Below are 14,983 nucleotides of genomic sequence, written 5' to 3'. Positions count from 1 at the left end.
TGTCGGGAGTTCAATTCATTGATCTTTGTGTATATAGTTTTTGCTTATTCATTTATCCACTACGGTGTATTGTTTTTGTCTCTTGTTACAAGATGTAAGGTTATTACTAAAATATCAAAACTGATATACACGCCGGACACTAACAGGGCTATCGCAGTCCAAAGGCCAATGAGCAGCATCGATGTCTGGGTGAATCCCTACGGGGATTGTTGTAATAACACAGACAGTGGTGTCAAATTTGGATCGTCCTAAACGTGTTCGTGCAATGTCACAACAATAGACAAGTTTGGCTACACGCTTTACGTGAACGTGAACGTGTAACGTCACGAATTTCTGCGACGATGTCATCGACTTGTGCGTACGTTCTCCACGTACACGGAGCCGGCGTCGCGTATTTACGTGGAGACAGTTGTTTTCACGTAATTCATGTAATTTGTAAATGTGTAAATTTATTCTCATCTTTAGGTATCAGAACATGATGTAAACTGTGAATCATTCATACACGTTGTTAGTTGGACATATGGTAGTGACATTCTAAAACATATTCATGTATTTTCGTTATTTTTATGTAAAATTTCTTCGTCGATTCGCGTCATACCGGATAACCATTGAGCTATCCCTGCGATGCGGAAACAGAGACCCAAGCCGAGCTGAATCATTTCTTGCGCTTGCCACACGAATGGGTGGCGTAACGCGTAGCCAAACGGATTTTTGCACGTGAACGTGTACGCAAACGCCAACGGGGATTCTACGCGCTCAAGTTCACGTAAAACGTGTAGCCAAACCTGTCTAATAATGCTTTCAATTTATACTGCAAGTATGGACGCGTTGTTGAAAGCCTATGCAGTCACACGTATATACCACGAAAAGTGTTCTGGCGACATCCAATTTTTTTCATTGAAACAATACAAAAGTTGACGCGCAGAGGTACACAATCCTTTGCAAGGGAAACAGTCAATATGTCAGTCATCAAATGTCTATAAATGCAGAGATATTACTAGTTTTGTATTGGAAAAGTATTACATAGTTTTCTCATAGACTACCATGTGTAATGAATCAACATTATCAACAGCTGATTATCAATTAAATCCCCAATATCAAAATTTTGTACACACACGCCTGTGCAAAGAAATTGCTAGCCACCTGTAATTTCTGTCCAATCCCTTTGTGGTGAAATTTCAAAATTATAGCAGGACACAGAAGGGGAAATTTGAACGTTAACACATTGTGAGCTTGTAAGGGGGGTATGTGAAAAAATCTGAGAATATTTTTTTTTTCTATCGCCCCCCCCCCTCCGGAGGTGTCTCTGTATGCAGCTTTGCTCAAGCAATGGGGGGGAGGGGGTCATGAAATTTTTGTCGTCTTAAAAAGGGGTCATCAATTTTTTGGTGCAATGGGTAGGGGTTCACTTATTTTGACTGGTGCACAGGAAGAATTTGCCGGCCCGCCCCCGGCCATAAAAGACAGGTTTGGCTACACGTTTTATGTGAACGTGAACGCGTAGAATCCACGTTGGCGTTGGGCGCGTACACGTTCACGTGCAATTATCCGTTTGGCTACGCGTTATGCCACCCGTTCGTGTGGCACGAGCAAACAATGATTCGATTCCGGTCCCAGTAGACTGTTCCGCATCACAGAGATAGCTCAATAGTTAACCGGTATGCCGCGAATTGACGAAGAAATTTCACATAAAAATAACGAAAATACATGAATATCTTTGAGGGTGTCACTATCGTATATCCAACTAACAGTCCTCTATGTGGGTGTCACTATCGTATATCCAACTAACAACGTGCATGAATGATTCACAGTTTATATCATGTTTTGCTACCTAGAGGTGAGAATAAATTTTCACGACTACACATTACGTGAAAACCACTGTCTCCACGTAAATACGCGGTGCCGGCTCCGTGGTCGTCGAGAACGTACGCACAAGTCGATGACATCATCGCAGAAATTCGTGACGTTACGCTTTCACGTTCACGTAAAACGTGTAGCCAAACCTATCTAATATCCCGCTTGTCCCACCATGATGTTACGAAACGCGATTTTTTTTTTGCGCGCGCGGGAAATTCCATGGTTTCCGATGGCACATGTATAAGAATGATTGATATGATGGGTTAATTCAATATGAACATTTTAATTTGCCGAACAAATCACGCTTATTAGGCATTTGGCAGACTGTTCAATTATGGCTGCAGGCCATTATTCAGAAATCATTTTTCCTATTGTTGGGAAATCTTTCCATATGTGTCCAGGGCAAACAAGCTTGCTTCATGACAGGGACGCTTAAGGCATCAAGCGTCAATCCATCGACAATGAATTGTTGTCAAAATTGAGCTCTATGCATCAACATCTTTACATGGATAAAAAAGCTAAAGCTTAAAGATCAACAATCGTCAGCTGTCCCAAAATGTCCTCGGGCGAAATTTAGATTCACTATTCTAATGAAAACACAATACAGAATATCAGATTGCTAAAAGGTTTTTACTGTCCTTGAATTGTTATTTTGTTTTAAATGTAATCATTTTAAGTCAAGCAACGCGTATTCACCCATGCTCTCTGCGGTGATGTTGGTCTAAGCGAGGCGTTCAGTTGGAACCTTCCCGGGGAACTTTAACACTGAAAGTCACATATATGTTAAAATATTGATAACGATGAGGTGTAAGATTTTTAATGTTCAATCGCTTTTTATCTAAGATTCTTAAATATGTTTTGCTATGATAAAGTTGTTTTTGGATGCGTCGTTCTGCATGTACCGAAATTGAAACAAAGATACGGCAATCATTGACCTCGATTGAAGGCTATCAACGTTCACACGTTTTCCAATGTGACTGGTCCCACGTCAACATTTTAGGTTCAGACTCATGAAAGGAATAGTATTGAAGGACTGTGGCGGACGATAATTATGAAAACCCTAAGGGATGAAAACAGTATGTTCAGTGCAGAATTGAGTGAAGGACAGCGTATTATTTCAGAATAGAGTGATTAACAGTGTTATCAGTAAAATGGATTGAAGGGCAGTATTTTCACCACACAATTGTGTGAAGGACAATATCTTCGCAGAAAAGTGTGAAGAACAACGTTACTAGTTCACCAAGGACAATCATCATACTGCATAGTAGGATGAAATGAAGCTTTTGCATCAGGGAACAGGGTTGATAGCAGCGATATCATTACAAAATATGTGAAACGCTGCATTTTCACCAGGTAAATAATCTGAAGGGCAGTATTGTCACCGTGAAATGGACCAAAGAACAATAGAATTAGTGAACGATAGGGTGAAGGATAGTATTGTAACTATAATACACTGCAAAGGACAGTATATTTTCACACCAAAATAGCGTGAAGGGCAATGTTATCAGTTGAGAATAATATTGAAGTTATGGACATTATTGTCACCACAGGGTAGAGTGAAGGACAGCATTTTCACTGTATAATTGGACGAAGACAATGCTATGAATATGGTGAAGGACGCTATTTTCATAACTGAATAGGTAGATAGTTCTGTCCTTCATCTTATCCTGCACCGAAAATGTTTTCCTTCATTTTTATTACATTTAAAATACTGTGTTTCCCGACTCGATTACATTTTCCGTTCGTCCTTCTCTGTCCTTCGCTTTCCTGTTCTGTCCTTTTAGTTTTTGCTACGCGCTTATACCTGGCTCGTCATGTCATTTTATAATATTTGCCAAAGGTTAATTTTCATTACCCTACTGAATGTCAAAGCCCTGAAATCCGTCGCAAACACAATGCGAGATTTGAAACTTGCACACATTTTCAGACCCGACCCTGCAGGCCTCACTACATTGCCGTTACCATTTACGGCGGTGCAGCATGTGGCATTACATGAATGTGAGATTATAGAAAGATGACGCTAATGAGATAATCCGTCACTCCACCATACACACGTAGCATTCACACACAAAATTTGAACCATCGAACAAAATTGTGTTGAACTTTGAGAGTAACCTTGGATTGCTGTTAGAATATTTTAGTTCAAGTTGAAAAGAAGGGCTGTTGAGGGTCTTATATGTGTTATTAATGGAAGGGCGCAGATAATAGTGTGATGATTATTGTTTTTGTGAGACATGCTAGGGAAGATTACGATGGTCGTCTGCTACTTCTATTTCCGGTTTTTGATTTATCTGATTTCCAGGCGCCTCGGTGTCTGGCGTCCTTTTTTACTGTAAAATGGGGCTGACCAGCTATCGTGTCGCAGGGACGGTCATTGGTCGCTCTGCTCCCTGAAGTGTGCCACACTCCTGTTTTGCACGCCTAAATTCCTAAACAACCCAACCTCCTGTCACAAAATGGGAGGGACAGTTGCAATTCAAGCCGACGCTTAACGGAACAAATCAGCTCTTTTCAACTATGTTCATGTGCCGCAGACAGAGATGTCATATGTAATAATAATGTCACTTGAGGTTAGCAAATATGTCATCGAAAGGCAGTACAGAGCTAAGACGACAAGATTACTTTGTATTCATGAATTCAAATGCTGAGTTGAAAAATAAATGTGATTAACAATTAAGAACAATTTGAAAAATTATAATATATATATATATATATATATATATATATATATATATATATATATATATATATATATATATATATATATATATATATATATATATATATATATAACCGTACGCTCTGTGCCCAAGTTCAGAGGTTGCCATAAAGCCATTATGGTGATAACCGGGAGGGCACATTGTATACATTTTGTGTATATATATTTATATATATATATATGTATGTATTGGTGAACACTAGTAAGATGCCATTGCCAAGTTAGCGAGTACATGAATGCAGAACAGGAAATAGTCGTCGGACGGAGAATGATATGCAAATGGTCTGCTATCAACAGTGACTCATTTGAATATTATTCTCAGTCCAGAGAAATATTTCCTGTCATACATTCACGATGATATATGACGAGTATTCTGCTTACACGACACTGATTAGAAATAGGCCTCTCTCTCTCTGACTCCGTCTGTCTGTTTGTCTCTCGCTCTGTTTCTGTCTGTCTGTCTGTCTCTGTCTGTCTCTGTCTGTCTCTGTCTCTCTCTGTCTCTCTCTCTCTCTTCAAAAAGGGTCAATATTCAATATGCTCAGCAGTGTGCCATATAAACCGGTGGTCACGGTCAAAGGTATCAAATACTGAAATTTGATCTCAACACGCAAAAGCGCGATTGATTTTTTTTTTACTGTAAAACATTCTAGTCCTTTTAACTTCCCCGGATTTCATCAGGAAGCTGTGATTAATCACATTTCTACATGTCCAGTTTGTTTGTACACGTTTATTCATTCAATGCCATAAACTACGTTATCAGATATCTTGCGCGATAGCCATGTTTGACGATCTAGATACCTCAATGAACAGCAGATGTTCTTTCGATTTCGTTGTCGGAAAATGTAATACAATTTGGAAAATAAATTGATGAATTTGGAAACTCTAATCTGCCGTGTTGCTGCTTTTGACAGGTCGTCCAGCTTTTAACTAAAATGAATTTAATATTATTCATTTCCTAAACGACATTTTCTTTGTAAGTTTTGAATCCAGTCTACCCATTGTGAAGACCATGACACAATGTAGTATACAACGGCAGTATGTAAAACCCACAATGAAACATATCTTCAATATTAACTAAACAAGCCAACATAAGTAACTAACATTGAATTTTACGAAAACCTCCTCCCTGATATAACATAAGTTTCTATGGTTTGTTTTACTGAAAAAATTACATGTGTTAATACCTCGTAGCATGTAAATATATACATCGTACTCTAAATAGTTTTTGGCTTAAGCTTCCTATGATGAAATAATAGTTGACCTGCTGTCATTGCCAAGTTTAATTGCACGAGTGTCGATCACTGGACATAAACCTTTGGTAACTAACTGAAATGATGTCCTTTAAGGTGGCACTGCGGTAACCAAGACACTATATTTCTTATCAAAGATTACAGACAAACTCCCTAATTAATATATTTTCAAAAGCAGAGAATCTCAACTTAAGTATTTTAGCAATACCTTACTCGGCGGATGAAGGGGTACGTATCAATTATATTAATTCGTTTTAAGACGTCATACTACTTTATGAAATTTAGTATCTCATTTTGAAGTACAGCATACAAAGATAAAACGACAATTTTATTTTCCGTTATCTATTCTCATTACCAAACGGCAGAGGTTGCAAGACCGACATTCAAACAAGTGGTCGAAATCGACGAAAGCAAAATTGAAATAATTTTATTCTGAATGTTAGAACTTAAGTTGAAACAAAACTGTCGTATGTAAAGAATTTCGCAAATTTGACCCAACCAGAGTTTTTTTTGAAATAACGGAGTAAATACAGTTTCCACCAGCTTAGGTTGGTGAAAATCGGGAATTTTGTTTTCCCCATAGATTTAACACAGGGATGACGGCAATTTTAAATTCAAATAACTGTAAATCTTGGGTAATTTGTTTCTCTGGTACTAAATTTGCACGGTGAACCCCGATTTTTATTCTTGTGTTTTAAAAGAGAATGGTTGAAAGTTTTCTGGGGAAAGTTTTGACGCATACTTACCACTATCTCTCAAAGGAACAGCAGGAAGAACAATCAAAGGTTAAGGTTGCCGTGCACATTTTGGCATTAGAAAATCAAACAACTAGCCTTGCTACACTTGAAACCAGAAATGACCGTATCCTCTGTGTGAACTCTACGGAGAAATTCACATTTCAATGTTTACAAAATTGGGACGACCAGAATTTCATTTACTTCGCAATCTCCATAGTTAGCCCACACAATAAAACTAAAAACACTAGGTGAAAACTGAAAGTCCGATCATCTATCCCTGAAGCGTATTCTACTGGAATACGAGGCAATATGTTTGTCCACTTATCATTGCTCTTTTAACTTTGGTATAGGCTATATGTAAGTCAATATTGTCGCTGTCGTCACTAGCATAACGATAACGATAGTTAGTTATCACAGTTATGCATTCTTTCTGGGGATATTAATAGAAAAACTAGCACTACTGTTATATTTTGTCAAGTCTTTTCAGTATGTGCAAAAAATGAAATTCAATATGTCGTCTATTTTTAGTGGTTGGATTTTCCCAGGTTCAAAGACAGCTGGTCAGAGAAGATCATAATTAAGGTGTTAATAGACCTGAATTGCTAGCATAATGGCATGCTTCTGAACCATTTATGGCAGTGTATTTATATGAAGCATAGCAAAATCTACCGACAACACTTCGCTCGCTTTATTGTTGTATTCTGCAAATTTTCTTATGTTGCCCATGTGTAATCCGTTCGATGACGTATAGTGTTACAGATGCAGTGTTTTCATGAAACCCATTTTGTCATGTGATCTTAGATAGAGATCTGATCGCCGCACAGTGTCGTTACGAACATAATTTTGTATTCTCTGCTGAAATAATCAAAATAGATTATTATATATACTACGTAATCCGATTCATGAAAATATAACGAGTGTCACGAAATTTAATTTACTCCGTGCAGCTGTTACTTGATGAATTTATATGAATTGCATGCCTTCATTCATAGTTGCATTAGAAGCCACAAAACTGTTCAGAGAATGCAAGAGAAAACTTTCTTCTTACGGAATTATTCAATGCCAACCTTTTCATCTAAATATGCGGTCCATATGCTAGTTAACCAACTGCCATTTCTTTTATGGTATATTCATCTACAAAATCACCCCCAGACTAACCATAATCATAATTGAAAGTGTGTATTTGAGCCAAGTGATCTTTGGTGTGCCACCACGATGGAAAGTCGTTTTATTACTTTATATGAAATGAAATTTTGCAAATTGGTATGCATATTTAGGCTATTATTAAACATTTAAGATTTTATGAGTGTTTTGATACAAACACATCTGCAAGTAGGCCTTCGCCAATGTCAGACTGCTGCTCAGCTTTACCCCTGTTTGGACTTTAAAGTAGGAAATTATACACAATTCAATTCACACCCTTTCTCCCCTCCTCATTAGAGTAGTGCAAGTCGCGAATTTGAAAGACTTAAACTTCAAGCAAATTTCCAACCTTTCTGTACCAAAAAAAGATGAAAAATCGGGGGTTTCCTTGCACATTTCGGTACAATGGAAACAAGTATACTGAAATTTACCGATATGTGAAATCCAAAATGGCCGCCGTTTCAGTTTTAAATGTATAGGAATAAAATAAATTTTCGGTTTGCAAAGAAATAAGGACTTGAAATGTTTCCTAACGAAAGAGCTTCAAAATGAGCACACAAAAACGGTAGATCAAAGAAAAACTATTGTAAAAATTTGAGACATCAAAGGTTGGTCCCCCGGGCGCATTCTACTTCGAAAAAAAATTGAGTCCTTGTCATGATGTATATCTGACAAACTCATTGCACATGGGCATACTGTGCACATGTGATGTTATCTTAGGCGGAAAAAATATCCTGCGAGCTGTCATCGATAACGCTAGTGGTTCCGTTGACGTTGGTGCTTTTAACAAAGGACTGTTCAAGAGAAACACAATGTACGGGTTATTGCGCCATTGTTGTAAATAGATTATCGGCTTAAAAGACAAGTAGACAAAACTCATCGGGTCATCATTTGGTCAAATTTCTCTCAATCTCTATCCGATACTACCCATTACAGCTCACATCATGTCTTGATAGAAGCAAAGATTCCCTTTTTGGTTAGAGGTTGTAGGTGTAGTCATACATCGTCAGAAAAATGTGTTTTTCAATGACACGTTTGATGATACCTTTTATGGTTTCTTACTGAAATTGGCAACGTTATTTTGCACTTGAAATTGCATAGCAACGGCATGGCAGCGACAGGAGAGTGTCAAAAGGCGTTAAAGCTGGCACTGAAACATTTGGACACACCTGAATGCCCTTGATCACCTCCTCGTGGTAGAAGCGATTCGTAGCTTCAAGGTGATTGTTGGCAAACAACGTACCAATCGTGGCTGCTAGATTTTGTCCGAAGAGAGTGTTAGTGAAAGGCTCATTAGTATGCTATTATGCAAATATTTCAACCTTATAACACTTGATACGGGTCTTCTCAAACCAGCTTTCTTACCACTTTAGATAATCCCTACACAACAAATTCCTCCTTTTATGAAGTTAATTCTTTTTACCTCAAGCATAGACCAGACAAAATCTACCAACAGTGTTTCACGCGCTTCGAGAAATTTCGGCTTTCAAACTTTATCAATTATCTTCTAATCTATTACTTTCGGGGGTCATTTTGAAAGAAAACTTTTGACCGTCTTAATTTATCGAAAATCGAAAACTTTATTTTTCTCCATAGAGTTAACACAGGGATGACGACCATGTTGGCGACCATCTTAGGTAATTTGTCTCTCTAGTACCAAATTTTGCACGGTGACCCCAGATTTTTATTGTTGATTTGGCGAGAGAATGGTTGAAAGTGTCATTGAGAAAAGGTTGAGCAAAAGTTTAGGTCTTTCACTTTCGAGGCGCATAGTACCTCAATTGTACACACATGCCCTGAACGTAACAACTTAGGGGCTGTGAATATTTAAAACACGAGCAGGGTAAACGCAGCTTTTGCGTTAAGTGGGGGTTTAGCTGTATTTCAATTACCCTGCGCAAAAATTGCACTTCTTGTTTCCATATTGCAATATCTCGCTACACGTTTGTATGTATCGCAAAATATCACTATATTGTTTTGAGTGTACCAGGGCTGAGGCCAGTGCGGCAACGGCTCTATTCTAGAGTTATGGATTTATGCGCCACACCAGCATTCTTTTGACATACATGTGGTTCAATGCACGAAATCAATAACGTGACAATCAGTTTGGATACACTGTTTAATTTCATTCCATTGGTTACGTCATTGTTGAGTTGGCGCTGAACAAAGATTGATAGAGGGTATGCGGAGGTGGGGGCTGGGGGTAGCGTATGCGTGATTTCATAGCGACGTAATTACCGATTGTTGGATGCAGATACAGAATGAAGCTTGGTTGAATTTTCGCACTACAAATCTGTCGTTTAGGGGAGGGGGAGGGGGTTGAGGCCAAACATAACTAGTTGCGTTTACCGTGTGGGTGTTTTAATTATCCACAGCTCCTTATACAACAGCGCAGCGTGTGGCAAGTACACCTCAGTCTCGCTGAGGTGTATTACGTCGCCGCAAATGCGAAAAGTGAATCTCGTTGACGTTGTTGCTATGCGAGTTCACCCACTGAAAATCGTGTAACCCTGACAACTGAATGGCTGATGTTAAGTGGATTTGTAAATGATTAAAAGGGTACAATAACATAATTGGCATAATCGCAACCGTTGCGTGCCCTGTTGTAGAAAGATGCAAATAGAAGTTGGTCACACCTTGCAAATCAACGACTCAACAAATTGAAACCAGTTTCAATGTTATTATGCTGGTAGCGGATAGAACCAGGTAAATGTGTTTGAAATGTCCATGTGAAAACTCGCTTCAGGGTCCATGAAAGAATCAAAGATGTCGTTGCTGGCTGCGTTTTCAATCATTGAGTGTTCTTTGACTTGTAACTGTTAAAGTAATAATCTATAGGTTCCGTTGGCAAACATGTACGGAAGTAAACAGAAAAAAGATACCAATAAAAAAGCGACATAAAATAAGGAAATCTGACAAAAATATTGTCGTTGGTGTGAGTCTTCGAAAAAAGAGGTCTCAGTAAAATTGTTTGCTTCATATTGCTGGAGGCCCAGCGGACATATAACAAGGCAGAATGTTATGCAGGTGAGTAGCAATTAGATTGGTAGACAAACAATTATACCATGAATAAATACATACACACACATGCATACATACATGCATGCATGCATGCATGCATACATACATACATACATACATACATACATACATACATACATACATACATACATACATACATACATACATACATACATACATACATACATACATACATACATACATACATACATACATACATACATACATACATACATACATACATACATACATACATACATACATACATACATACATACATAGATACATAGATACGTACATACATACATACATACATACATACATACATACATACATAGATACGTACATACATACATACATACATACATACATACATACATACATACATACATACATACATACATACATACATACATACATACATACATACATACATACATACATACATACATACATACATACATACATACATACATACATACATACATACATTAAATGACAAGCTGATAATTCTAAAATTCACAGGTCATTACTCTCTTTAGCTATTTCATAATGTGTCTGCTATTCATGTAACGGGAAGGCGTAAAATCACAGACTTTCAGTACCCGAGGGTATGTTTTGTAAATGAACGCGTCGTAATAAGGAAATTAAACATCCTGCCGTATGTTCCGCACTCATGATTTGGTATAATTCGCGACATTTAGTACAAGCTTCAAGGCCAATGCTGTGTGGGTGAATGCATCGTCATGATTGAAGGATGCGTGACATGTTTAATTACGTATATAGTATTTTAAATAATCTATATATATATATATATATATATATATATATATATATATATATATATATATATATATATATATATATATATAATTTTACAAGTATCAAACAGTTTACATTCCCACTACAAACTTGTTTCGTATAGTCAGCAAAGGCTGGCTACACTCGTCGGGTTGTGTATCAGACTGATGAATTCAAGGTAAGAGCTTGCATGTGTTATCTTGGGAAATGGATCGTTAACAACACCCGTTTTGTTTCACGCTTTAGAAAATCATACCATGAATATCATTGTCTGTCTGTATGTCTCTCCCCCTCTTTCTCTCTCTCTCTCTCTCTCTCTCTCTCTCTCTCTCTCTCTCTCTCTCTCTCTCTCTCTCTCTCTCTCTCTCTCTCTCTCTTTATCTCTACGCACACACACCGAATCAGTATTGAAAAATATAACACTCATCAATTTCTTAATCTTGAGGACATTAGCTAAAAGTTCTTTAAAACAATATTGTTTATAAAGGATAATATGAATCACAAATTATCATTATGTATTTAAAGAGAGCAATCAACGTAGAAATTAAAAGTTATAGAAAATTATCATTTCAATACAATAATATATTAACAAGAAAAAAAACCCCATGTGTTTTGTTCTTTTAGCTTTTACGGCCGCATATTTTGCCAAATTAGTATTAATCTCACTGACACAGATATCACAAAGTACCTGCAATGGCCATATTATTTTCCATTTTGATTAAGCTTTTTTTATATGAAAAACAAATACGATCTAATGACGATCGGATACTTAAGAATACCGACTGTGATGTAAAAAGGCGATTACCGCCTTTTCCAGTGTATCAGGTAGCCGGTCAAATCACCTACTAAAACCTATCTGATATGATTCTATTTATTTGGTTCTGTAGGAAGAAAAGTTGCATTTGTATCATAAGTTAACAACAGCTTGGGTGTAATTTAAAAGCTTGCTATAGTGTTACTCGGGCAAAAGTGACGGTTAGCCATCAACGAAATGAAAACCATAAGGGATACTGATGACAGGATATACAATACTCGATGATGACTAAAAAGAAAAGTGTTGCTGAAGGACCAAATGGCAAGTAAAGGGGTGGGATATGAGGACAAAGCCACTTATTACAAGTATGGTCTAGTATGTGCTCAATTTTAACCGAGTTTGTGTTTCTTTGAGCTAACGGTTCAAGTATTGCTTTTATGTTGACTAGGAAATCACAATCATTAAGGTACAATGCGCCTTGGGGACAAATATTCGGACTCTGAAATTTCTACAACATCCCTTTTGCTTACCACTTGTGGGGGCTTAATTTGGAGTAAATAAAGTTTTTACTGGCCCAGTCTTGTAAAAATCGGAAATTGTACATACTATACAATTTCTTTTTCTCCTTCTAGATAACACAGGGGACGCGATCATTTTGTATTTCAAATATAGGCAAACGTTTGGTAATTTGTTTCTCTAATGCCAAGTTACAAGGTGGCCGTCGATTTTAGTGGTTTGAGATGAATGTGGCTGAAAATTTGCCTGTAGAAAGTTTGAGCAAAAGTGGAAGTCTTTCATTTTTGAGGCGCATACTACCTTAACATTTGTAAACGTATGGTAAAGAACGCTTCATTCAACAACACATTTGCAATAGTATGAACAATATCGTTAGGATGGCAGGTTTATTTGATGACGCAAAATCAACATCATGAAAGCAACTTTCTCTTCCCACTGCATGCCCGTCGTATTGATACAAACCTTCCAAAGTGAGTAAAGTGCCCATTGTATTTCCATTACAATTATTATTAACCACGCAAAAGACCAACTTTGTTTATGTCACTCACTTAATATAAGCTGTGCCTACTAACATTTTGGAGCTTTTTTGCCCTATTGTATGAACATATATACTGAGCAATGAATTTTCCAACAAGGGTATAGCAGTTTCAGTCTTTTAAAATCATGTTTACAGTATCTATTGTTTTTTCTTAGTAACTCAATCTGATGGTGAAATATGAACTTGGCAGGATAGTAGGATAAAGGTTAATATAGTATCGATGCAAATGTCAAAATTTGTTCGTTATAAATGATTAAAATACACCAATACTTGGCATGTGGTAGAAAAATGCCTAGAATATCCATGAAATGTATCATTTTGGAAATTCTACGAAGTTCTCGCCTCTAAAATGAAAGACTTCACGTTTTGCTCAAGCGTTCCTCACGCAATCTTTAACCCATTCTCTTTCAAATCAGAAACAACAACTAGGGATCATCGTGCAAAGTTTGGTACTTGAAAAACACATAACCAAACATTTAAATACAAAATGGCCGTCATACCTGTGTTATCTCCAAGGGAGAAATTAAAATGCCTAATTTTCACAAAACTCAATCAGTGAAAAGGTTTTACTCCGTACGCTTAAAAATGAGCCCCTAAAAGTGTAAAAGTTTGAGAGTCCGACTCTGTGTTCCCGGGTCGTGTCGTTCCTTATTTCTCAAATGAATTTTACAGATGACGTCAAAAAAAGACACTGTCTCACTTAGGTAATAAAATACTGAAATGTGACGATGCATTCGGAATGATAAAGTGGATCGTAGATAAAATAAATATCCAATAAACCCCACTTTACGCATGTCACAAGTGCTATCGGCGAATAGCACGCGGTATCCACAAGCAGTTTTTATGGAATTATTCGGCGAGTACCACGTCGCCAGGAAACAGCAATTTCCGCAAGTGGAATTAACACTACTTGACGCGGGCAGACGCAGGGGGAAAATTATCATAGATAAACGTTTTTGGTTGAGTGTTACATGTCACTGCTGTTTATTTACCCGTGTAATTTCTGCTAGCCACCCGGGATATTGATCGCAACGGCATTGAAAATACCAATAAAAACCTGATTTATATCATTAGATTATAGCTATTCTGCTAAAAATGTGATAAATGTCTTGTAAATAAGACTGATAAAGTGATGATTGGCAAATTTAGATGACTACCAAGTTATTTATTTATTTGAATACTGTATAAACAAAGACTTGTTATATAGACCTGTACGTCATCCGTCAATGTGTATAATTACTTGAAAGGGCAGACGATCACGGTCTAGCCACAATCTGTCTCTGTGTCTTTCCGTCTCTCAGTCTCTTTCTCTCTGTCTCTCTCCGTATCTTTCTCTGTCTCCCACACACACATAGACACTTACGTGTCAAGGTATTTGGTTTCTAACTAACATTTGTTTTAAAATGCTAAGCACACCCTTGCGCTCGATTAGTGATCGGACCATTTCCAGTCATTTGATTAATTTCCGGGGACTGACCTTCAGTTAACGTAACTGGTTTTAACATTCATATAGTTTATGACTTAAACCAGGACGTGGGTATTCGCCTAGCTAGGAAGATAAAAACCTTATTTACTCCCTGGTGATTATCAATAAGTTTGAAAGGTACCTTTCACGCAATGAATCATATTGGCACAAACGTGAAC

The 14,983-nt window shown here is 37.4% G+C and overlaps 1 protein-coding gene across 1 annotated transcript in view; it reads right to left on the bottom strand.

Moving 5' to 3' along the window:
* Positions 1 to 14,983, bottom strand: part of LOC139124386 (uncharacterized) — a 53,861-nt gene that overhangs the window by 38,309 nt on the left and 569 nt on the right. The window lies entirely within an intron of this gene.

The sequence above is a fragment of the Ptychodera flava genome (assembly GCF_041260155.1).
Source record: "Ptychodera flava strain L36383 chromosome 23 unlocalized genomic scaffold, AS_Pfla_20210202 Scaffold_24__1_contigs__length_23054250_pilon, whole genome shotgun sequence".
NCBI lineage: Eukaryota > Metazoa > Hemichordata > Enteropneusta > Ptychoderidae > Ptychodera > Ptychodera flava.
This window is presented reverse-complemented; position numbering and strand designations above follow the sequence as displayed.